Here is a 27,466-nt window from a genome sequence, read left to right on the forward strand (position 1 = left end):
CACAAACAGTCCCTACACTTTGGCCTTTCCATTTCCCCTTTTTGGATGATGTAATTTCCCCCGTGTGAGTCAATAATGTTTACAGCCCGAGAACTTGGCATGCTCTGTTGTCTTTCAGTCACAGGAGGGACACAGACCAACTTCAGGATAGGCTATGATAGATAAGTCTACATTAAGTTGCTTCATCTTCTTCCTTGTGCTAATAACAAAAGACTTCCCTATCTGAAGACGGAATATCACACCTATTGTGTAATGGTTTCAGGGGTGCAGACTCCTCACCTTTCCTCATTTCTCCTTAGCCACTGTTGCTCAGTGTGCCTGCAGCAGTCTCATTATTATGTTAGGAAACAGGATATTTGCACATACATACCATAGAGCAGTGCTTTTCAGACTTTACGTGCTTACAAACCACATGGACATCTGTTTAAATGCAGATTTCTGTTTCAGCAGGTTGACCAAGATCTTCCACTCCCATCTATCTCCCAAGTGATGCTGATGCTTCTGGTCTAGGGGCTACTATTTACCTAGCAAAATTCTAGAAGACCCAGTCTCATCCACAATGGAGGCACTTACCTCTTTTCCTAGAACTCTAATTATTCACATTTTCTTCTTACTTCTGTCCTTTGGATCACATTCCTTCACCATCGATCCCCTAGACATGGGTGTCCATTCCTTCTATACTTGTGATCACACTAATTGTACTCATTCAACAAGCCAATCATCATCAAGCACCTACCATGAGCCAGACACCATGCTGGGCACTAGGGATACATCCAGGAACAAGATTATCCCTGTTCACATGGAACCTATAGTCTAAAGAGGAGGATATTAGTTTCTTCTTGTCTGATCACTGTGGCTAGGACTTCCAGTACTATCTATTATATATAAAAGCCTAAGCAACCATCTGACTGTTCAACCACCTGACCAGTAGCTATGATGCACAATGACCACCAAGGGACAGACACTCCAACCAGTAGCTATGATGTGCACTGACCACCAGGGTGCAGATGCTCAACACAGGAGCCTGCTGAGCTGCAGTGACTTGGCAGCTGCGGTTCTTGGGTAATGCACCCAGAACTAGAGAGGAGGGAGCACAATTCCAGGGTACATCACCTGAGAAACACCCTCTCGAAATCTGGGACCTCTCAGGGGATGTTGGAGAGCTGGTTTCAATCTGATCCCCACAGGCCAGGCTGAGGAACCTCACTGGTGCATGAATCTGTTCACCGGGCCTCTAGTGTTGAATAAGAGTGGTGAAAGCAGACATCCAGTCTTGTTCCTGTTCTTAATGGAAACACTTTTAGTTTTTGCCCATTTTGTATGATGATGTCAGTGGGTTTGTTAAATATGGCCTTTATTATGTTGAGATATGATCACTCTATTCCCACTTTGCTGAGAGTTTTTATCGTAAATGGGTGCTGGATTTTGTTGAATGTTTTTTCTGCATCTATTTATATGATCATGTGATTTTTATCTTTCATTTTGTTTATGTGATGTATCACACTTATTGTTTTGCAAATATTGTACCAGCCTTGCATCCCCTGAATAAATCCTACTTGGTCATGGGATATGCTCTTTTCAGTGTACTGCTGGATCAGACTTGCTAATATTTTGTTGAGAATTTTAGCATTTATGTTCATTAGAGATATTGGCCTGTAATTTTCTTTCTTTGTAGTGTCTTTGTCTCTTTTGGAACTAGGGTAAAGCTTGGAAGTGTACCTTCCTCTTGAATTTTTCAGAATAATTTTAGGAGGATGTGTGTTCTATTTTGAATGTTTGGTAAAATTCTCCTGTAAATCCATCCAGTCCTAGAGTTTTATTTGCTGGGATTTTTTTTTTAACTGCTTCAATTTCTTTAGTTGTTATTAGCCTATTTAGGTTTTCTGATTCTTTCTGATTCAGTTTTGGAAGATTATATGTTTCTAGAAATTTGTCCATTTTGTCCAGGTTGTCCAGTTTGATGGCATATAGTTGTTCATAGTATTTTCTTACAATTCTTTGTATTTCTGTGGTGTCAGTTATTATATTGCCTCTTTCATTTCTGATTTTATTTATTTGGGTCCTCTCTCTTTGTTTCTTGATGAGTCTGGCTAAGAGTTCATCAATCTTGTTTATCTTTTCAAAGAACTAGCTCTTATTTTCATCAATTTTTTTCTATTTTTTTTTTAGTCTCTATGTCATTTATTTCCACTCTGATCTTTATTATTTCCTTCCTTCTACTTCCTTTGGGCTTTTCTTGCTGTTCTCTTTCTAATTCTCTTAATTGTATTAGATAGTATTAGATAGTTTATTAGAGTTTTTTTTTTTATTCTTTTTTCTTGAGGTGGGCTGTAAATACTATGAATTTCCCTCTCAGGAATGCTTTCACTGTGTCCCATAGATTTTGGATTGTTGTATGTTCAATTTCATTTGTTTCCAGAAAGTTTTTTATTTCTTCTTTGATCTCATTGGTAACCCATTTATTGTTTAATAACATATTATTTATTCTCCATGTATTTGAATGTTTATGAGATTTTTTTAATTATAGTTAATTTCTAGTTTTATGCCACTGTCATCCGAGAAGATGCTTGATATGATATCGATCTTCTTGAACTTGTATAGAGTTATTTTGTGTCCTAACATATGGTCTACCTTTGAAAATGTTCTGTGTGCATTTGAGAAGAATGTATATTCTGCGTCTTAGAGATTAAGTGTTCTACGAATATCAATTAGATCCATTTGATCTAGTGTATCATTTAAGGCTGCTGTTTCCTTGTTGATTTTTTCTCTGCATGATCACTGTGTCATGGAAGTCCTAGCCACAGTGATCAAACAAAAAAAGATAAAAGACATCCAAATTGAAAAGGAGGTTGTAAAATTATCAGAATTTTCAGATGACATGATATTGTACATAGAAAACCCTAAAGACTCCACCAGGAAATTATTAGACATAATAAATGAATTTGGCAAGGCAGCAGGATACAAAATCAACATCCAGAAATAAGTGACATATTTATACACCAATAATTAACTCTCAGAAAAAGAAACATTACAAAAAATCCCATTTACCATTGCAACGCAACAACAACAAAAAATAAGATACCTAGGAATAAACTTAACCAAAGACGTAAAAGATCTGTACTCAGAAAACTAAAGGACATTAAAAAAACAAAATGGAGGAAGGCACAAACAAGTAGAAGCATATAACGTGTTCATGGATTGGAAGAATTAACATAATTAAAATATCCATACTACCCAAAGCAATCTATAGATTCAACCCAATTCCTATTAAAATATCAATGGCATACTTCACTAGTCTAGAACAAATACTCCCAAAATTTATATAGAATGAAAAAGGACCCTGAATAAACACAACAATCTTGAGAAAAAAGAACAAAGTTGAAGGGGTCACAATACTGGTTATCAAACTATACTACAAAGCCATTATAATCAAAAGAGTCTGGTACTGGCACAAGAACAGGCATATAGACAAATGAAATAGAGCAGAGACCCCAGAAATAGACCCATACCATTCAGGTTGATTAATATTTGACAAAGGAAGAAAGAACATACAATGGAGTAAAGACCGTCTCGTTAACAAATGGTGTTGGGAAAATTGGACGGGTACATGCAAAAAGATGAAACTAGATCACCATTTACACCTTACACAAGAATAAACTCAAAATGGATAAAAGACTTAAAAATAAGTCGTGAAACCATAAAAAAATCCTAGAAGAAACCATAGGCAGAAAAATCTCAGACATCTCACATAACAGAATTTTTGCCAATACATCTTCTAGGTCAAGAGAAACAAAGGGAAAAGTAAACAAATGAGACCACGTCAAACTAAAAAGCTCTACACAGCAAAAGAAACCATCATCAAAATGAAAAGAGAACCCACTATATGGGAGAACATATTTGCCAATGATAAGGGGTTAATTTCAAAAATATATAATGAGAAAAATATTTAACAAATAATTATTCAAAAATAATTTGTAGCCCAGCCGACATGGCTCATTGATCGAACCAGGGGGGTCATAGTTTGATTCCCAGTCAGGGCACATGCCTCGGTTGCAGGCTCGATCCCCAGTGTGGTGTATTCAGGGGAGAGCTGATCAATGATTTTCTCTCATTGTTGATGTTTCTATCTCTCTCTTCCTCTTCCTTCCTTTGTGAAATGGTAAAAATTAAAAAAAATAATTGTAACCGTAAGGAGTGCTATGAATGAAAATTAAAGGATGCTTTGAGAAAAAATAATGAGGAAAAAACTAACCAAGGCTCCTGAAGTCCTTGGGATTTCCACTTCACACGAGTTCCTTGGTTTTGTACAAACTCAGCCTTCTCTATGGTGAGGCAGAGTATAAGAAGTTTCCCTCATGGCCTTCGACCTTCCTCTTGACCATGGGTAGCAGTGTGCAGTTGGTGTTTCATGGACACACTCACCTTTGGCAGGAATATGAGCATGGCACAGAGCTTATGGTTGGCAGGCACATCCTGAGCTTCCATAACTCCAAATTATTATTGGATTGCCTCATGTCATGACTGACCCTTGGCTCCCCTTGGTAATGGATCTGGCCATCTGCAAAAGCAAGCTGTTCCCTCCCAAATTCTGGTCAACACTTTCCCTTCCCTCAAAAATGACAGCAAATATAATACCCTGAGTTCTTCCCTCTCATGACCTCTTTTGCTGATCTATTACCTAGAACTACACTGGCTATTGCCAGAAAATTACACCAACTAAAACCAAAGTCTTTAATATTCATTGATTAAGAATTATAAGGTCCAAATCTTGTTGCCATATTAGGGATTTGGGCCTCCTTAGGTTCAGAAGACTTCTCCAGTTGCAATAGTTGTTCTTTCCAATATCACAAAAAAAAAAAAAAAGGACATCGAGACTGCAGAACCATTGTAACCTGTAAAAGATAAGGTCTACCAGGGCTTCTGCTCCAAGTTCATTCCTGTATGGTGTTACATTCAAGGAAATAATAATCCATCAGCCAAACCACATCTATAATGCAAGTTGAATTTTTCCAGAAATCTGTTGAAAGGGGATTCCATTAGTCTATTTTAACTTTTAAGATAACTTTAATTCCTGTTTGCTAATATTTGTTCTTTTCTACTTTTTTGTCCTTTTCAATATTTCACATCTATAGTAGCTTCCCCAATGACTTCTCTCTTCTCCTCTTAAAACTATCCTAATTCTCCATCCAACCAGACCCATTGCACTTCAGAACTTCATCACCAACCTTCTCCCTCCCTGGATTTGTTCTTCCAAAGTCCTGAGATAAGAGCTTTTCTCTCTCTCCAGTTTGGACCAGCTCAGTAGGAACTGGCCCTCTGAGTCCTGTCACTCTGGCCAAAGGCTTGATTCAGGAAAAAGAGCGGGCAGGTGTACTTTCTCCCACATTGTCTGTTCTTGGTTTCATTACTGCCACATCATTAACCAGGAATTAATTCATTCTTTTTTCAAAGAGAAGAACCAGGGCAGTTATTACTAACATACTAGTGTTTGTTGATTAAGGAAATAGAAAATGGCAAAAAGCTAATGCAAAATTAGTAAACTTCTTATTCAACTGACTAGCATATACTAGTACATTCAATTAAAAACATGTGTGTATGTAAATACATCTGCATATATACCCCAAAACACATATATAGGGTTTCCCAAAAATTGTATACTCACACTTTAAATAATTATAAAAGCAATGTTTCTTCAAAATACATTTCATTTTCAAAATTGAGCTATCAGCTGTTAAAGTGTGAATACATTTTTTGGACATCTTGTATACAGTCATGTGCCGCACAACAATATTTCAGTCAATGATGAATCTCATATACAAGAATGGCATACCATATAGCCATGGTATGTAGTAGGCTATACCATCTTGGTTTATGTAAGTGCACTCTACGATGTTTGCACAGGGATGAAACTGCCTTACGATGCATTTCTCAGAATGTATCTCTATCATTAGGCAGTACATGAATACACACACACACACACACACAAACACACACATACACACACGCAGATCTCGATTCCCTGTAAAAGATGCCTAGCTCCTCCAAGCTTGGCAAGAGTGTGAATCCTCCCATGCCCCCTTCACCATAATCCCTTCTCCACAGCCCACAGGCTGGAACCCATAAATGTCTGTCAGTTAATTAACTTAGTTAATACTTATCACATACCACCAACATTTTTTATACTTTAGCTTAAAGTATTACTTTTCATGAAATCTCCAAAGTGTTTGAAGTTAGGAGCAAATAAAACTCACCTTGGTCCTAAGTATGTCACAATTTGAGGACTCTTGGACAGGTTCTAATCATGTGTCTTTGACATGTATCTGACCTTTTGCTCTGTGGAAAGCCCCATAAATCCTTACACGGGGAGTCAACTTTGAGCCATTACTTGTGAATGCTAATTGTACACAATGTGAGTGGAGAATGTGGTTGATACTGGCTTCCCAACCTGCAGCTTTGTTGCATAATCCCTGGTTTGCCAGCTGGGACTTTGATGGGGCATTTTACAGTGCTGCCTTTGCTACCCTACTGAAACATTATAATCACATAAAATGTCACACTGTAGGATTGTAAGTAATACAGAGTCTGCTCTTGGCATCTGTGCCTTAATCACCTCGTTTCATCGCTTCACTGCCCACTTAAGAGTCCTTGGAAGGCTTCCTTCCACATGAATAGGGGTGTGGAGTTAAATCAGGCACGCCTGGCAAAGACACCCTCATTTCCAATTCCAGTTCAACAGCTCAGCAAAGGTGGTGTTGAGAAGCTCCCTCAGCTTCCCTGTGATCTTATTGAACCAGCATTTCCTCAGCCTCCAGAGCAGTCACTTCCCTCTTTCAGGTGTGGGACACTCCGGAAGGCACCCAGTGGCCACTATCATGCTCTCAGTTCCACCATGCAGAACCTTGACCTCAGCCTAGTTCCCACCTTGGAGAAATATTAGGGATGTGTCTGGGCCAAATATCTGAGTTGATGTAATTCTTGTCCCTACCTGGTTCCATCGTGTCTGTAGACAAAATAAAGTCCCTGGTGTCTCTCGCGGTTCTCATGCTATGATGCCAATGCAGACACAGTGTAGACTTTCCCCCATTGTCAGAAGCCAACTACTAGCTAATTTCACCCAACATTCTGGTGAATGGAACAGAGATTTGTAGCATGAGCACAAAATAGCCCATTGGTGGAGTGAGGAAGAACTAGGGTAAGCTTTGAGGACTAACTTCTGCAGAAAATAGTAAATGGACTAACTCAAAGGCCTAATGTCACTGGATTTAGCTCCTAGCTCTGCCTGTTCCTTCTCCTGCCAGAGGCATCTGGTGGCCTTTTTGGGGTGCTCTCACAATGTCAGGCAGTAAGGTGGCTGTGCAGCTGGCATGAAGAGCCAAGCATGCACTGCTGATGTGAATAATGATGCAACCAGGATCCACTTTATTCAAAATAGACCATGGCTTCTTTATATGAATGCCTTTGATTTTGGCAAATGCATAAAAAGGCAAAAGTCAACGAACAAGGGCAGGAGGGGAGGGAATGCAAGTCCTTCCCTTGTTCATTGAGCCTGTATTCTTCCAGGCTGTCAAACACTCAAATGCTAAATAACACAGCACATTGCCCATAGTCTCCAAATCTGCTATACATTCTAACCATCTGGGAACTTTCAAATATCCCAATGCCCAACTCTCAGCCCACCCTAAATACAGCCAAGTGGTTGACGGAGGGAGCAAGTCATCAGTAGTTTTATAAAGATCCACACACGGGTGAACCTAGAGCATATTATCCCAAGTGAAATAAGTCTAATGAGGATGACAAATATCATGATTTTACTTACATGTGGAATTTAAAAAACAAAACAAAACAAAGACCTAAGTGAACAAACAAAACAGAATCAAGTTCATAGAGAACAAATTGATGGTTGCCAGATGGGAGGGAGGTTGGGAAAATGGGTAAAAAAGACAAAAGGGTTAAGTAATACAAAATAGCCAGTTATAAAAATTATCACAGGGATGTAAAGTACAACAAGGGAATATAGTCAATAATATTGTAATAACTATGTATGATGTCAAATGGGTACTAGACTTATCAGGGTGATCAACTCATAAGTCATATAAATGTCTAATCACCATGTTGTACGCCTGAAACTAATAAAATATTGTATGTCAACTTAAAACAATTTAAAAAAAAATTAAACAAAGAAAGATCCCAAAAGTATTCCAATGTGTAGCAATTTGGGAACAGCCAACAAAGGGTTTATGAACATAGACCCTGGGATTGGACCTGGGTTTGAATCTTGACTCCACGATTCACCAGCTCTGTCACTTTGGACAAGCTATGTCTGGGCTTAAACATTCTCATTTATAAAGTGTAGTATCTCACAAATAGCACTAGTACTGTATCTCACAGGGTTTCTATGAGAATTAAATGATGTATTATTTGCAAAGTGCTTAGATCCATTCCTGGAAATATACTGAGAGCTATAAAAGCTTGTTAAGAAGAAAAATACCCATGCCAAACTCCTTCTTACCTCAAGGCCTGTGCTCTTGCTGTTATTTCTGTCTGGACTTCATCCTTTTTGACTGTCATGGCCAATAGGTAGCCCACCTACCTTAGTTACACTTCATCTTAGTGGGCTCTTTTATTCTCAGATGGAGTGTATTTTAGTTGTCTCCTCCTAGAATGTAAACCCAGCAAAGAGCAGGATCTGTTTTATCTCTAGAGTAGAGATTGAGTAAATGAGTGAGAGAAGAAATGGGAACATGGGGTGATCTCATTCCTTGGTAATGTGAAGGGCAGCTATTAAAGGAAAGACATCCAGGCTTTTGGACAAAGACCCTTCCACGGGCCCCCAAATGTTCATGATTCAGATACAACCTTTGGGGTTACTGTGGGCGGGTCACCGTGGCTGGGAAGAGGTAAATATGGTAAACCTTGTGCAATAAGAACCTTGCCTGTAAACAAGAGACACGGCCTCTCCCTGAAAATCTAGACCTGATAAGATTGTGCGCCAGATAATTACCTCATTTGAATTTTCTCATTTCATTTCAGTAAATGGTTCATACCTATTTTATTTCATTTAAAGCTTACCCATTTTCATTTTTATAAATTGCTGTACCCTCCAGGGTCTCCAGTTCTCACTCACTATATGGGTATGAGAGACTAATTTTCAAGAGTTTAAAACCAAATGAAATACAGGAGGACCTAAACAAAGGTGATGAAGATATTTTTTAACTTCTAGAGATAGCATTGTGGACATCAGTAATAAGATTCCGTAAGTATCGTGGCAGTCTTTCTGTGTCTCATTTATGATTTGATATTTCTACTTTTGTTAATCATCCTGTAGGTATGTTCCATTTCATGGAACATGACAAACCCTAATCTGGAACCTCATGTCATCCTGAAGGTGATCTGAGTTACAAAGTCACCTCCCTTTACAGTGGGATGCACTGTGGACTCTGGTAAACTCGAGCCCCTGTTCCTGTACATTTCAGATCATAACTACAAAGTCTCTGACTACAACGTTGGTATCAGAGAACCTAAATCAGCTGAAGTTCCACTGGATGTGACAAAGATTCTCTGAGTGTATGTCTGCGATTTCAACTGAAATTACTGAAGTATCAATTTATGGTCATGTTTTAGGAACAAGAATATAACTTAATTTGAACTTTTATCTCGAATTCCTCACAATAAGAGGCAATGTAGTCCATATAGGCTGGTTCCTTCTCAAGGGTTTGTGACAGGCTTGACTGAATTAAACAGAAGAAACTCCACAGAGGGTCCACAGGTCTCAGTACAGGCTTTTCTAGCCCTGCCCTTCTATACCTCCTCCACCTACAGTGCCCAGAACAATGATCTCTCCACCTTCAGACTCAAGAACCCAGAGGCTCCTGAACCTCAGCTATCAAAGCAAGGTTCCAGGAAGCTCAGAGTTTGTTTCTAAGTCAAGCTCCTGATGAATAACATTCAATGGTAGCTGCAAACCAAAATGTGTTCTGGATGGATGCCATCAAAACTTCGAAGTTTTCTATTAACCAGTATTTTGCTGTAGATGATTACCTCAGCAATATCATCCTTTCCTTCATTATTGTCCACTGGAGGTATGGGGTTCTGTCCCCATAAGGCCACCAAGAGATGTTGCTATTGATCTAAAAGTTGAGCCATGGTTACAGATTAGGCTTTGATCTTTCAGCTGTTTTCTGCTCTGCAAAAATATTTAAGACTTTGCCTACATTTCCAGATTATGTGTGCTCACCACTGAACTATCTCTCCCTTTGGCCCTTTTCCCTTCCCCCCCATGGCTGCTATGCATTTCAGTCTTGGACATTTAGATCAATGCTTCTAAAAATTTAATATGCATACAAATTACCTGGGGATGTTTCAAAATGTACATTCTGATTTAGTAGGTCTCAGACATGCCTAAGACTCTGCATTTCTAACAGGTGTCCAGGAGACTCACTGCTGCTGGCCTACAACCACACACTGAGTAGCAAAAATCTACAATTTTTGTATTTTCCCTCGCCAAAGCCATCAAAATCGCTTCTGTTGAAAGTGACTCTTGACCATGAAGGTTCAACTGAGAGAGTTGTCTTGGTATGCTTCCATCTTCAGGAGTATTGCCATTTTACATAACCAATAATTATTTGCCAAAGGATTAAAGGTCTTCTTGTGGAATGCTGGTGCTGGAGATGGTTTGAGTTGGGCCCAAAGGACATCCTTCTCAGATTGTCTAAAATCCTGACTATTGTCTATGCAGGCATTCCTCAGACATACTGCAGGTTCAGTTCCAGAGCACTGCAATAAAGAAGTATCACAGTAAAGCAAGTGGTAATTGTTTTTGCTGGTGGAGGGTCTTGCCTTCAGTTTGTAAAAAATCCCACATCTGGGAAGGACAATAAAGCAAAGTGCAATAAAATGAGCTACGTCTGTAATGTGAGGCCCCACTTGCATAGAGCAAAGCCTAGGCATGAAGCCAGTGCCAGGCACATACATGTGTGTGGCTACAGCAAACACAAAGGGGAGGTAAGGACCCCAATGTGATGGGACCCAAGGTCTCTCGCCCTCCACACAACTATCTGCCTCTGTGCTGCTGGATTCTTCTACATCAGGACCACAGCGCAAGAAGATAGGCATTGTCACCTCTTCTGCAGGCTCAGCTGACCATACGTTCTGCTGGAAGATTCATTCCTTATAGAGATGTCACCAGCAGAAAAGGCAGCAGGAGGAGGGTGGTTTAAACCAACTCTTGCTTTGTCATCTGGAGCAGCTGATGGGGGTGGGAGAAGAACAGGAGTGAAGCTCCCCCAACTGTTTTTTTCTCCTTTGTTCTTCTTAGGATTATTTTATTTATAGCTAGGAAAAAAATAATTACCCACAGCTGTGTTTCTCAATTGCAGGGCACTTAAGGCAGCATTTCCACCCACCAGGTCACTCCTCCCTGTGCATTCTCCTGGGAGGAGCTGCCGGGTCCCCTTCTCTGCAGTCCTGTGACCTCCTGGCATCATCAAGTCTTGAGAGGACTCAGGTAGTCAGCCAGTGACCTTCCACACAGACCTTCTCTATGACTTGTCTGGGATCATTAGCTTAATTTCTTTATCTCATTCCAGTATGAGATGAATAGATTTGAAGATGAATAGCTCCCCTCTGGGTCCTTCTTAGAGTTAGGAGAATTATGATTAATTTAGCAGATTGCTTAGTAGCTAGAGCTCCAAACTGACTCAGGTCAAAATCCTAGTCTACCTTCTTTAACTGCTATTTCCTGATCTGTAGAGTGTGCATGATGATAGCACCAGCCCCACTGATGCAAGATTAAATGACTGCATGCAAAGTATTTACTCACATGTTTGAGCAGAAGTATTCAACAAATGGTAGCAATTACTAGATGGGTGCTGGTGAGGGAGGATTAGCAGGAACCATACAATTAAAGCTGGAAGCATCCCTGCAGGTCACCTAGGCCAGTGTATTGCAAGGTTTATCGGGTATGAGGATCACCTGAGCACAGATTGCTGGGCTCCACCTAAGATGACAGAATTCAGTAGGTCAAGGTTAGAGCCCATTAATTTGCATATGTAACAAGCTCTTAGGTGATGCTTTTAGTACCAAGTAGCTAAACTAATCCATTTCTGACACAGTGTCCCTAGGCCCACCACTCCTACTCATGTAAAATGTTTTGTAAGCTCTGTTGGACAACACTTATGATGGTGGATGAAAGGAAATGAATCCATGATGGTGCTAGATAATGAATCATGGACTTTAAATGTATTACTTTATCCTCACAACAATTTATGGAGTTACTTACAGTTGTTTCTATTTTTATTATTTTGTTTTGCTTTCTTTCTAAAATGACAAAACTGAGGCTAAAGATAACTTAGGTGCCTAGTCACTTGCACACAGTAAGACGCTGAAGAGCCAGAATTTGAACCAAGTCTCTGAGACCTCAGTACTTGTGTCAGTGATGTTCAGTTTGTATCTGGGAGCCCCTACCTCACAATGCATTTAATTGTTGGGTAACTCTTAAAGGTTGGAATATGTTTTTGTTTTTATACTGAGCTATAATCTGCCTCTATGGAGTCACTGGCTTTAGTTATGGTTTCTGAATCTTCAGTAGAATTGAAAAGGATTTAATATCATTTGGGTAGAAAGAAGACAATCAATTCCGTTGTTGCAAATTTAGTAATGGTTAAGTGTATAGCTCCCAAAATTGGGTTCCTTAGTTCAAATCCTGACTCTCATACTTCTTAGCTGTGTGACTTTGGGTAAGTTTCTAACTTCTCTGTGCCTACATTTTTTCATCTTAATTTTTTTAGTATTAGTACCTTCATCACCATGTTGAGAGAAAAGAAAAACAGTTTAATGTATATACAGAATCACAGGACAATTTTAGCTTTCATGATTTCAATCCCTAAAATCCCTATAAAGTCCATTCTGCCTGAGGTCTTAAAAGTTGGAGAAACCAGATATTTTTCTCCTCTTTGTGATATGACTACATTTATCAGTGGCTTCTTAACAGTGTTTGCTGGTGATTAGAGGTGCAGGATACAAAGAATAACAAGAACAGCTGTGTTTTTCATCAGCGACTGGCCGCTGAGTTAAACCAACCAAGTTGTTATATAGCTACTTTATTTTCTTATAGAAGTGATTCTGTTTCTTGTATTTTACTGGAGAGAGATGGAGCCTTCAAGGTGCTAAAGGCGACTGCCCACGCATGTCCCAGCCAGAGCTCCTAAAACTGCAAAAGAGCCAAAGGATGGGAAGATAAAAATACCTAACAACCCAAGGCTGGAGATTTTTAGTGCTTCTCAAAAATAATTCTTTAAGTTAAAGAAGTAATATAAATGATGAGGCAAAGGAACACAAATATTATTTATACCTCCTGCCTTAGATTGATAAAAACGAAAACAACAACAAACACACAGCCTGAATTCGCCTCCCTTTCTTATATGCCTGTCCTTGGGAATGTGACTTTTCAGCCCCTCCCATCAAAGGGTGGAGTCTATTTCCTTAACTCTTGAATCTAGGTTTGGCCATGTGACTTGTTTTGGCTCAGACGTCAGCAGACGTGTTACCTTGCTAGTACCAAGCCTGAGCTGAAGAAGTCTTGCATTCTTATTGGAACTTGGCCAACACCTCATGAGTAAATCCACACTAGCTGGCTAGACAGTGACACACATGGCCCAGTCACTCCATTGCCCCACATAAGTGAGTGAGGCCATGCAAGACCAGCCAGTCCCCATTCGTCTATAACAGTGGTTCTCAACCTTCCTAATGCCGCGACCCTTTAATACAGTTCCTCATGTTGTGGTGACCCCCAACCATAAAATTATTTTCGTTGCTACTTCATAACTGTAATTTTGCTACTGCTATGAATCGTAATGTAAATATCTGATATGCAGGATGTATTTCCATTGTTAAAAATTGAACATAATTAAAGCATAGTGATTAATCACAAAAAAATGTAATTATATATGTGTTTTCCGATGGTCTTAGGCGACCCCTGTGAAAGGGTCATTCGGCCCCAAAGGGGTCGTGACCCACAGGTTGAGAACCTCTGGTCTATATAACATTATTAAAGACTAATGAGCAAGCCGAGCCAAGATTAGCCTGGTCTGCTCTAGAACAGCAGAACCACCTAGCTGATCCACAGACTCATAATAAATAATAACGTTCATTGTTTTTCCCCTCTGAGATTTGAGATTTTTTTCACATTGATAGCTAACTGATACATCCCTTGATGAGTTAATAGGGATAAAATAACAACAACCATATTAAAATCAATAATACTACTTATATAGTTCAAACTGAAGAAAACTGTTAATTCAGCCATTTTTGACTTACAAAACTAGCAATTTCATGTCAACCAACCTAACATTAGTAAGTACTTTTCACATGTCAGGCACTATTTTATATGGATTGTCTTATTTAATCTTTACAAGTACTCTATAAAATAGACACTGTCATCTTCATTTTACCAATGAGGAAATACAGATTTTAAAAGTATCTGTTGAAGGAGTAAATAAAAGGGAAACATTTCTCAAAGTCACATGACCAATACGTGGTAGGTTAGGAATTTGAGCTTAAATTGGCTCTATCCTTCTGCCACTGTACTTTCTACAACCGGGAGCAGACAGTAATGACATTTATCAAGTATTCACTAGGCATCACGTTGTTCTATGACCTTTACATGCCTTATCTCATTTAATCATCACATATAACCCCATGAGGTTGATGTGATTTATGCATGGGGAAGCCAAAGAACTCAAATGCTCAGTAATTTAACCAAGACAATACAGAAAGTAAATTTCCAGGCTGGAATTTGAACCCAGGCAATACTCCAGAAACCATAATCAATTATACATGGCACCTTTCAAAGAACTGAGAAAAGAGAAATGGAAGCAGAGAATGGAGTTTCCATATACAGAATCCTAGTGAATGTTTTGTATCTCTAAGTGTCTTAATTAACCCAGATTCATTGTGTAAAAAACAAAACAAAAAACAAACAAAAAAATAACACATCCTGGTTTTATAAAGGCTCTTCCTTCCAAAAAGGGCATCTCTGTCCACATTATTACATGTCAACTTTGGGGAAACCAGGTTAACCTCCTTATGGAGACATGGCAGGTGACCGTTCTGTGAGGTCCTTAGAGAAACCCCACATTCTCTACAGCAGCTGACCACTGCAGCCTGAGATTTCCACTATTGGTGTCATGCCTCTGAATTAAGGCATCATCACCTGCAAGCCCTTGTAAAAATGCAAAGGTGTTGCCTGTGAAGATTAATATTATGCAAACTTAAATTAGGGTACACAAACCTAGGGGCAAACAGAAACAATATATAAAGAAAACAATGGAGTGAGCCTGATGTCGTATGAGAGGGGTTGATGTGGACTATGACAAATCCAAGCATACATTTCCCCCTCTAAATGGGGATTCTGGTACTAATGTCAAGGCAATTGGCGTCATTGAAAATGACAGATGTTGTTACTTACAAAAGAAGACAACAGGGCTCTTTCTGATCTGCCATCTGCAGTGGAGTCGCCGCCAAGATGCAGATTAACGTGAAAACCCTCACAGGGAAGATCATCCCTCTGGAGGTTGAACCCTCAGATACGATAGAAAACGGAAAGGCCAAGATCCAGGATAAGGAAGGAATTCCTCCTGATCAGCAGACTGATCTTTGCTGGCAAGCAACTGGAAGACGGACGTACTTTGTCTGACTACAACATTCAAAAGGAATCCACTCTTCATCTTATGTTGAGACTTCGTGGTGGCATTAAGAAAAGGAAGAAGTCTTACACCACTCCCAAGAAGAACAAGCATAAGAGAAAGAAGGTGAAGCTGGCTGTCCTGAAATACTACAGCGTGGATGAGAATGGCAAAGTCAGTCGCCTTCATCAGGAGTGCCCTTCAGAAGAACGTGGTGCTGGAGTGTTTATGGCCAGCCACTTTGACAGACATTATTGTGGCAATGTTGTCTGGCCTATTGCTTTAACAAACCAGAATATAAGTAATTATATTTGGGTTAATAAAAGACATGAACTAACATTTAATTGTTGAATATTATTCCAGTGAATTTTTTTAAGCATCAAAAGTTGATGGATCAAATTGATAAACTATACTTTGGCAGAAGAATTCCATTATATTTAATATCAGCTGTCTAGATATTAAACCAGTTTGTGTTTCTGTCAAGAAAAAAAAAAAGGCCGAAACCGGTTTGGCTCAGTGGATAGAGCGTCAGCCTGCGGACTGAAAGGTCCCAGGTTCGATTCTGGTCAAGGGCATGTACCTGGGTTGCGGGCATATCCCCAGTAGGAGATGTGCAAGAGGCAGCTGATGGATGTTTCTCTCTCATCGATGTTTCTAACTCTCTATCTCTCTCCCTTCCTCTCTGTAAAAAATCAATAAAATATATTTTAAAAAAAAAAGACAACACAACTAGATATTTGGGGGTAACTTTCCCTGTACAATATTATCAAGAAAAATAAAACTGGTCTGTGGGCTAGAATTGATGTGTAGGCAGCTAGTTTGAAACCCTGTGCTTAGATCAGTGTATCACTTCCTTAAAGCAGAGCTACTTCCAAGTGAGGTCTCTGCACCAGGGACATCAACATCACCTGGCAGCTGGTTAGAAATGCAAAACCTTGGGCCCCACCCCAGGTGTTCTGAACCCAAACATCTGGGAGTATGACCCCAGTTTCTGGGTTTAACAAGCCCTTCAGGTGATTCTCTTACACACCAAGATATGAGTAGTCCAGATGCAAGAAGAACCGGATATGCATCTGTGTGTGCAAGGAGTCAAGGACAGGGTCTGTAGCTGACAGAACAGAAACTCTCCAGTCCTCAGGGTCAGGGAGAAGGAAGAGAAGGGTGCTGAGGAGACCTGAGAAGGCATCTGGAAGCTCTGCAAATAGAACTGTCACATGTGGAGCCCAAAGGGGCCTTGACCAGACTCTCAGTTGCTTCTCCTTTAAAGCCAAGATACCAGACTTCTGAGCCTGGTAGCTCCTCCCCTCCAACTCACAGGAAAGTGACACTGTGTTCCCATATTCACAGAGCATTGTCAGCACTAAATCTGTTCTGAAGCCTGTATCCAAAGTTGTCACTGTTCTCAACTAATTAGTCAAAGGCCTCCATCTGCCTAGAGGTTCACCACACTTTTCGTGTTAATTTTTTTATGCAAATGTGGTGATTCAGGGGAGCAATGAAGTCAAGCAGAGTGTTAGGTACCTCACTTCAGCCAAAGTAGGATACATACTTAATACTCACACAATCCACAAAATCTCCAGCAAGGTCATGCTAAACTAAACTTTTGTATTTGGACTCTTCTGACACTTCAAAATAATTTTAATTAAAGTCACTGGAGATGTCCAAGATATGTACAAGCTATTGACCTAACCTCCTTATACTGGGATCTTCACTGTATAAGAAGCTGGTCACCAAGCCAGTCATTCAAAGCACAGTTCAATTAATTTATCCTTCATTCTTCTTTTATTCCCCTTCATTTTTTGGCTTAGTCATGTAATTTTATTTTATTCCTTCCTTTTTACATAATTTTATGCTCTCTTTTTAAAGAAACTGGGTTATCTTTCAAGAACAAATTCCACTGTAGCAGTAACCTAGAAGATGATAAAGCTGCAGATTAAAACCCAGTAGCAGTGCAAAATGCCGAGGATGATTTGAAAGAAAGGATCATTGTCCAGTATCAATTCAGTAATAACTAGAGATGGATTATTCTCACTCCTCCTTCCAGGCAGAACTCTCTGGTGTTTCATGGAGTTCAGTGCCACCTTCAGATTCTACCTACAGATGTTTGTTGGGTTAGCAATTAGACTCAGGATTTAGATAACCCTTCCCCTGTATTTGGTAGCTTTTGCTGTGTACAAAGCATGCCGACACTCAATGGTTTAAATAACAACCACTTATTTAGCTAACAGTTCTGTTAGCTGTTGATTTGGGTGGGGCTCCATCATGTGACTCCATCATGTGGTCAGCTGGTGGGTTGCCCAGGGACTCATGGGTCTAGGATGGCCTCACTTTCTGAGGACCATCGCTGACTACATGGACCCTAGCTTTGGGGGAGACTCACAAAGGTGGTGTAAGAGATCTCACTGATGTCCTGACCAAATTCCCAAGAATGCCTTCTGCTGGTTGCTGGTGCCAGTCCCCAACATTAGCAGCACTTTGCTGCTAAGGACTGGTCCCTGTGACCTTTTCCAGGGGGTTCCCCTGGGGTACCTGAAGCTTCCTCACCAGCAAGGAGAGCTGGAAGGTGATGAGCATTATGTCCCCCTGGCTGGCCTCTAGCCAAGAATATAAAAACCCATCTCCTTTATTTCAATGGAGATGAACTCTGGGACATAATTAACAGTCCGGAACATCCACAGGATCAGGCTGAAGCTGGGAATTTGCCTGACACTGCACCTTCGCTTGGCCTCTCCCCAACCCAGTCCTGCTGTCCTAATGCCTTCCTGGGAGCACCTCCTGAAGAGATCATTGGCTCATGAACCTCCTCCCAGGGTCTGTTTCCAAAGATCCCAGCTAAGAAAGATGGTAATCTAACTGTCTTCAAGCTGAACACAGCAATCTTGTTCATCCGTGGATCTGTAGGATAGGTTTCTTCACATGAAAATAGAATTTCCTAGCCAAAAAGAGCTTAAACACACACACACACACACACACACACACACACACACATCTCTTATTGCCTAGCCTATTTCTAGAGATGAAAAGATAAATATACAAAGAAGTGAAGCAACTCATTGGAACTCACACAGTCCCAGGGGACAGAACAAACTCAGGGCTCCTTCCATCCGGGTCACATTCAATTCTGTCACTAAATTGGGGACTCCCACTGGATTCCCCTGGGAGTGCACAGCCCTGAGAGCATGCACTGCTCTGCTCTTCTGGCCCTTCCTTCTCTTCCTCCTTCATTCATCCTGACCCCCCTGCTCCATCCTTTCTTCTTCTTCTTCTTCTTCTTCTTCTTCTTCTTCTTCTTCTTCTTCTTCTCCTCCTCCTCCTCCTCCTCCTCCTCCTCCTCCTCCTTCTTCTTCTTCTTCTTCTTCTTCTTCTTCTTCTTCTTCTTCTTCTTCTTCTTCTTCTTTTCTCTCTCTCTCTCTCTCTCTCTCTCTCTCTCTCTCTCTCTCTTTCTCTCTCTCTTCATGTTCCTTCTCTTTCTTCTGTATTCTTCTATTTCACTCCCCTCCTCCCCTTCCTCTTCTTTCTCCTTCTCTCCCTCTCTCCAGCTCATCCTCTTCATCATCACCACCATCTTCTCCAAGCTCCCTTTCCTCTGAAGAATTTCCCTTCTATTAATTTCCAGCTTAATTTCACAAGTAAAGACTTGTGAATCAGCGCTTTGGTGCAACACATAAACCTGCACTGACAGTTGTGGGGTGTTGGTTCCCAACATTAGCTGTTGCAAGAGGTTGCCTCCAGCAGGAACGCCATTGTGGAGATTCACAGGAACCGGACCCACAGAAGCACTGGCCCTTCTCCACCAGAGGAATGTTATTAATGTTGCAGTTCACAGATCTGCAAGGCTTGATTTATCGAGCGGGAGATCGATGTGAAAATACTGTCAAGCCTCTGGAACTAGGAAGATATTTAGATCACTACACTCACGTACATCATAGTTATGAAAGGAAAAGAAAGGAGGTGGGTTATAAATTAGAAAAACCTGGAAGAAAAAACTCCATCCTCCCCAAGCTCAACCTTTTATAAATTTCTTTCCAAAAAGGCTGAGCTCAACTGTAAATACCTTTGTTTGTTGAGGACGCCTTCACTTCTGGCTGCCAACAAGCCTGTGGCAAAGAGGCAGCTGTCAGACATTCCACGCGGGCCCCTCCAGATTTGCCCACACCCACGTTTCTGCCGCTCGATGAGACCCCACGTAAGGGCAACTGCCAAGTTCAACACTTACACTAAGTGAGGGTTGAAGAAAGCCAGAGAAATAACTATGCCTCCATCTTTCTGTAGATAAAACTGAGAGGCAAGGATTATACAAAGAATCCGAGAATTAAACTAAGGGCGAGCCCTGGTCCGAGGGTCAAATATACTAAAACTTTCTTTTGTGACTTCAGGTGTCAATGTGGTTGATTATAAAAGTGGCAACAATTATTCTTGATTCCCCACATCCACACCCTTCACATGTGATTCTACTAGGTCTCCTACCAAGAGAAACACTCTATTTCCAGACCCCTTACTCTGGGCTGGCCTTGGGATTTGCTTTAGCCAATAGAAGCAGGCAGAGTGACATGAGCCAGTTCTGAGATTAAGCCTCAGGAGCTTGCACATTTTGGCTCCCTTTCTTAAAACCCTGCCCAACCATTATGTGGGGAAAAAAAGCTCAGGCAAGCCTCTGAGAGAATGAAAGACCACATAGAGCTGAGATGAGCTGTCCAGGCTGACACCATCCTATACCAGCCAGTTCCCAGCTGAGCGGGAGCTGCCCACAAATGCACAAATTTAGCCTAGGAGACAATACAACTGTCCAGTTCTGCCCATGCCAAGTGCGTGACGCATGGTATCATAAACTGAATAAGTGATTGTCATTCTGAGCCACTATCCGAGGGTGGTTTGTTATGCCACCAAATATAACTGCCTCACTTGGCTTCTTCAAAGGGTTGGAAGATAAAGACCACATTTTGTAGGTGCTTTTTGAAATACCCAGTCCACAAAAGCTGAGCTCTCCGAAAGGGTACCCACTAGCCACAATTTCAACATAATGAGTTGAAATTAAGTAAAAGTGAAAATTCAGTTCCTTAGTCCCGCTAGCCACATTTCAAGTGCTCAATAGTCACATGTGGCTAATGGCCACTGTATAGGACAGAGGTACAGAAAGGCACCGGGGATGGTGCTGGCCTGGAGTCTGGGTGAAGCAAGCATCAGGGCTGAAACGACTAGGAAAGCCAGGCCTCCTGACCCACCACGGCTGCCCTCACCTCCCAGCACACTCTACTCCACAGCGACCAACCTCATCTCTCCTTGGAATTTTCAAATCTATATTTCAAGTCTTCTCCTTTCCCTAAAATATCTACATCATCAAGGAGTCTGAATTGGCTGCAAACAAGTTCAGTCTTTTAGTAGGAGAGCGGGCAGGGAGGCTCTTAACAAGGTAAGAAAGTCTTCAGATGGGTGGAGGCCTCCCCTCCTTCGGGGGACTGCCCCAGTTTTTATTTTAAGCATCTCTTTTCCATGTTGATAAGGTTGATAGCTGACTTTATCTGCATTCAACTCTTAAAGAGGATTGACGATTGATTTTTTTTTCTCTGTGTATATACGTAGGAGGTTTCCTCCCAATTCTCTTTCTACTCTTTTCCCCTCTCCAATGCCCAGGGCTTTCACTGACTTCAAAGAACTAGAAAAGACTCAGAGGAAAATGGGTATCTAACCTAATTAAGCATATAGATTGAGACTTTTCCTCTTGCTTGATAAAATATTCCGTTTTCCTCACAAGCCTCATCCTGCTTTCCCAGATGAAGGAAACTTGGAGAACCACCGTCCTCCTGCCCCTGGGAGAAGTATTGTCCCTGCAAGGAGCCCCAGGCAGAGGCAGAGTTGGGTCCCAGGGGACAGCTGAGGCATGAGGGGACTATTTACAGTGATGGGTCAGAACTGCACTGCCTGGGCTTTGAATCCCAGTTCAGCCACCTTCTACCTCCTGCAGCTCCTTGGTCTAATTACTTAATCTCCTGTGCCTCAAGTATCACATTCATAAGGTGATGCAAATACAAGGGAAGCCCTGAGAATAGTGCCTGTGCCTGTGCCTGTGCCTGTGCCTGTGCCTGTGCCTGTGCCTGTGCCTGTGCCTGTGCCTATGCCTGTGCCTGTGCCTGTGCCTGTGCCTGGAATGGAACGAGAGCTCATAGTAGCCAAAGGGATTTTTTCATGCCCTGTCCAGGTCCTCTGAGGGCCCGGGTACTGGTTCTGGTCACCCTCCCACCAGGTCCTGGTGCCTTGCTGCTAACAGCTTGCACCTGAAACCTTATTCCCTGAGCTACTGGAGCCACTTTACCTGCACAGGCAGGGAGCCCACCTGCCGGGCATCATCCCAAGTACCAGTAGACAGTTTGAGGTCAGCAGTCACAAAGCCTGGCTCGCTTGCCTTTGGGCAGACACACATTGCATGTAACACATTCCAGAGCTGCCTTGGGGTCAGGCGGAGGCTGGGCTGTGCCTGGAACTGCAGCCTTGCTTGGTTGGCTTCCTCTCCTCTTCTTTCCTGCTTCCTCTGCCCCCAGGTTCCTCCTGAGAGCACGTCCTCAATAAACCGCTCACAGGCAAATCCTTATCTCAGGCTCTGCTTCCACAGAACCAGACCCAGGACAGTAACTATTATAATGATAGTAATTACTATTATTATCACTATCTGTACTGTTGCAGTCACACCATTAAAAAGTGATTTTGATTCCTAAATGAGGTGATGGTCATGATTTCCAAGTTGACAGAATTCACCACTTTTCAAAGCATCTTCCCTTTACCAGCTCATTGTTATGACTAGATGCTGATGGAAACAATAGATTAAATACAGAATCCAGTCCAACCTCTCTTCTCTTGCCTCCTCTGGCTCCTTCCAGCACAACTAGGAACTGCTGTGCAATGATAAACACATATCCGTCCATATAACTAATCTTGATCCTCCCCAACCCTCTTCCAAGCAGCTGTCTCCCAGGCCCCAGGCTGAATACAGTCTATCATGGTTCACCCTTAGCAAGAGAAACCCTTGAAAAAAAGAGCTTACAGACTCTGTAGCAATAGTTTTCAATCATAAGCCTACCTCAGAATTCTTGGAGGGCTTGTTGAAACACAGATTCCTGGGCCTTAGTCCCAGGGGTTCTGGTTCAATAGGTCTAGGGTGGGACTCATGACTTGCCATACCTAACAAACACCTAGGTGGCACTACCACTGTGCTGTGCAGACCCAATCAGAGCAGCATGGGTCTGGCAGATCCCTGGGGAGGAGCACAGCTGGAGTGAGGGACCAGAGAGAGACTGTCTCTGAGGTGCAGGGTCCAACGCAGGGCCTGCTTGCATGGCTCTTGGGTGGTAATGGTCTCAGCCATGCAAGAACACCCACAGGGACCTATGAAAGGCCGAGTCCGCAATGTGGCAAGAACACGGTATATCAGTTTACTATTGCCGCTATTACAAATGACCACAAACTTGGCAGTTTAAAGCAGCACTAATTTATATTATAGTCCTGAAGGTCCCAAATCTGAAATGGGTCTTATGGTGTTAAAGTCAAACGTTGTGCTCCTTCTGGAGGCTCCAGGGGAGAATCTGCTCCTTGCATTTTCCAGATTCTACAGGCTGCCCACACTCCTTGGTTTCTGGGCACATCAGCCGACCTTTGGTTTCACCATCACATCTCCTCTGACTCTGACATTCCTACCTCCTTCCTACCTCTAAGTACAGGCTTCTAACTTTGTGTAGCAACCATGTAAACAAGCCTAGGCTAGCCTGCTGGAGGATGAGACGTCACATGGAGCAGAGATGAGCCATGCAGCTGAAGTCACCCTAGATCAGATGGCTCCAGATGACCTTCTAGATGTTTACAAAGATTTGTGTAAGCCTAGCCAGAGTTACGGGAAATCACAAATACCTGTTGTATTAAGCCACTACGTTCTGTGGTGGCCTGTGAGGTATAAGGGATAACAGACACCCACCCTGAGTGGAGGGACTTGTAGGCAGGTTGGTTGCCTTCCACTGGTTTAGCCTACACATGTCTCTTATTTGGCTGCCACAGAATACCTTCAAAATCAGGAAAAAATTACTTTTAATGTCAGACTTCCACTTGTTTTGAAGTAAGAGAAGATCTGACCAGAAGGGAGCATTTGGAGGCCTCTGGGTTACTAAGGACAGTCTCTAACTTGATCTGGGTGCTGGCTGCAGTGGGTGTGTTTAGTTTGCAAAAATTCATCAAGCTGTGCACTTACAATTTTACCCTGTTACATAGATACTGGTATGTTACTTTCTAATTAAGAATACAAATACAATGAAACAAGTTAAAATAGGGCTCTTGTTCAGTCTGGACCTATGACATGAGTTTGATGAATTTAACTAACTCCCTTCTCCAAAGCCTGACATGGAGAGGTAAGCACTCACCAATTAGCCACAGTTCTCTCTTTATCCCCACTGACCTACCCTACACTTGACTCTCTCTCTCTCTCTCTCTCTCTCTCTCTCTCTCTCTCTCTAATATATATATTAGCTGCCTATTTCCTATAGGCATCTGAGTTTGCTAATATTAGATGAGGTCTCCTGTTAAAGCAAGTTATAGAAGCACCTGCTACTGAAATGATCATCTGTTCACCCATCTCTAAGTTTCTGGCATCTTCTTTTTTAAAAATATTATGGTAGTAACAATTATTTCCCTCTTTCCTAGTGTCCAGTTGAAAGGCAGCTGCCTAATGAGGAATTTTATCTCCCAGCCTCCCTTACATCCCCGTGTGGCCATCTGACCAGTGGAATGGGAGTGGAAGTGGTGAGTGTCCATTCTATTCTAAGATTGGCGTTAAGAAGCAGTTGGGCCTGATCTACAAAGACACCAAGGCCCAAGTTATATAAGCTGGATAGAGCCTGGGTGCATAAATTAGCATGTGTTAGAAAGCCCTATGCTGATTGGAACACCCAAATAGGACTCTTAGTTGAGTAAGCAATAACATTCTCTTCTGAAATATATTTGTTTCTGTTGCTCAAGTTACCCTGATTAATACGCTATTTCATCCCATGGTTATTCATGCATTCAGTCATTCAATAAATATTCATAAAATCTTCTCATATGCAAGGCACTGTGCCAGCATTCTATCTTCAAGGATCTTATACACTGGGTTACCAATAAGGACAGGCTACTGATATTTGTTTGCCTTACTCTGCAGCAGACAACGTATAAGTTCTTTTATAGACATAGTAACATGTGATCTTCACACTTTTTCTACAAGTAGATAGTCACTACCTTATAGATAAGGAACCCTGGCTTACAAAGTCTGTGAAACAGAATTTGCAAACTTAAACATCTGTGCTTTTCCCAATACATTACACTGCTTCATAGAAGGGGGATAAGAGGCACACACAAGAACTGTCAGGCATGTTATTGAGGATTAAATGGCACGAGAGAGCAATGTTGGAATGCTGGGGTGGTTCAGAGATCACTATTTTGATATTCACACTTTCCCCAGGAGATGCTACCCACTGATTCATCTTTTTTTTTTGTCTGTGTTCTGGCTGGGCACCATCCTTGACTTCTCTGACGGCGATACTTTGGGGACCAGGAAGGTTCAGAAAAGTAGTCACTGAAGTGCAATATGGATGCAGTCACTCAGTGGCTGCTGTGTCAGTTGTGCTGGGTGACTGCTCTCTGTGCTGTTTTTAAAACTCTCTTTCTGCTTCTATGAAATCATCTTGGTAAAGTCTGGCTGGGTGAGATGGAAATATATAAAACCACTGAAAGCAGAAATAACCTTATTCTCATTCATTCTTTCAACAAATAATAATGCAATACCTCCTCCGTTCCTGGTGACAGGCCCAATTTTCTCTCTATCACAATTAATTGGAGGCACATTCTGCTCAGGAATATTCTCAGCATCCTAACTTGGCTGTAAAATCAGAGGCTCTGAGCTGCCTTAGATGTAAATACCAGGGGAAAAACTGCATGCAGTTAACAGCCCACAAAGTCTTCAGATCTGACACCTTCCCTGCGATTGGGCTGGGATCTACGGAAGTGGACAAACCGTAGACTTCAAGGCTTCTTGCCTTCGTTAAAAGAGATACATACAAATTGCTTCCCCAGTGCATCTTCTCAGGGGAGCAGCCCAGATAAAATGCTGAGTTCGCACAAATCTATCTCCAAGCAGAAACCTGAGGCAGATGCCATTATTTTTTCATGTCATTTTAATGGGCTTCCTTTAAAAAAAGAAAAAAGAAGAAAAAAAAACAGCAACGTGTTTGTGCTGGGCTCCTTGGTATTTTAAATTGGTTTCTGTAATGACTCTTTATGAGGGCAGAATACTCCGAGTGAGAACCAAATGTTACTTAGACATTTAACAAGACTTCCCTTCGGCATAGTTACCCTTCTCTCTGACGCACGTCTTTGCTTTTTGCCCCGTTCAGAACAATCTCTGTTTCCTCCTTGCTCACGTCAGCAAAGATTTCCTGAGCACCTGCTATATGCCACACTCTGAGAGGAACTCTGGAGACCTGGTGATGTGACGACAGCAGTCACTGCCCTGCCCGGGAAGGGGCCAGCCTCCAAGGCCAGTTCTGCTAAAGACGCTTCCCCATCCTCTAGTTTGTCCACGCCCCTCCTAGACAGTGACTCCTTGAGGATTGCCTAAGTCTTCTCTACCTCAGTGTCCCGACTGAGAATTACAGTGTTTGGCTTGTGGAGTGAACTCAGCCATATCATTGAATGAATAATTGAATGTTTGACAGGATAGTTCGCCTGGATATTATAAAAGGCACAGTCTACTTTATATTTCACACAAACAGCCTCAGTTTTATTGCCTAAGGCCTGGAGATGAAGAATAAAAAAATGGAAATACTCTCTCGGAAACTCTTATTTCTGTTCTACAAGGGGAAAGACATTTGTTCATTCTTTCATCCAACAAATATTTATCGACTGCTTGCTGTATGCCAACACCGTTACATGTCTGAGACAGACAAGTGCCTGCACTAGCAGTGCTAACCTACATTTGAGTAGGGATGATAGGCTATCAATCAATCAATCAATCAATCAACAATGTAGTTTGTGACAGTGATAAGCAGCACTATGAAAAATGTTATAAAAGAGGTGTTCCGATTACTAATGGATCATAACAAACTACCCCAAAAGCTAATGGAATTAAGCAAACCTTTAATTCTGCCCATGGACTCAGTAGTTTGGGAATTGGACAGGGCACAGTGGAGCTATTGTCTATGTCCTGATATCTAGGCCTCATCTGGGAGGATTACCAGACTGGGTTCTCCATGGCTACAGGCTAAAATCATCTGAAAGTGTGTCATGTGCACGTCAGGAGGCTGATGCTGGATGTCACCTGGGACGTGGGCTGTGAGTGCTAACTGGAACATCTTTCAGGGGTCTCCCTATGTGGCTTGGGCTTCCTCCCAGCTTGGTAGCCTCAGGGTGGCCAACTTTTGTGATCGCTGGCTCTGGGCTCCAAAAGCAAGTTCCCAGCAGGCAATGCGGAAACTATCACCTTTAGTAACTTGACCTCAGAGGTTATATGAGTGGTCCAGTCATTTCTGCTGTGCTTTGTTGGTTTTGACAATCTTCAAGTTTGTCCCGGATTCCAGGAGTGGGAACTGGGCCCTATCTCAGGAGAGGAGTGCCAAAGAATTTGTAGACATGCTTTAAAACTGCCATTCCCACAAGGTCAATTAGGAGCTAAGATGTACGTGACAAAAAAGCCATCTATACTACAATGTGAGGGAAGTGCTCTCCAGAAACAGGAAATGCTGGTTTAAAGGAGCAAGTACTTTGTTCAATCCTTTGAG

At 41.7% G+C, this 27,466-nt stretch overlaps 1 pseudogene across 1 annotated transcript; it reads left to right on the forward strand.

Moving 5' to 3' along the window:
• The first annotated feature begins 15,520 nt into the window (after positions 1-15,520).
• Positions 15,521-15,985, forward strand: LOC308523785 (ubiquitin-ribosomal protein eS31 fusion protein-like; annotated as a pseudogene). Its single transcript has one exon. The product of its transcript is annotated as a ubiquitin-ribosomal protein eS31 fusion protein-like (transcript).
• Positions 15,986-27,466: the final 11,481 nt, after the last annotated feature.

This window comes from Myotis nattereri (genome assembly GCF_964212035.1).
Source record: "Myotis nattereri genome assembly, chromosome: 8".
Taxonomy (NCBI): domain Eukaryota; kingdom Metazoa; phylum Chordata; class Mammalia; order Chiroptera; family Vespertilionidae; genus Myotis; species Myotis nattereri.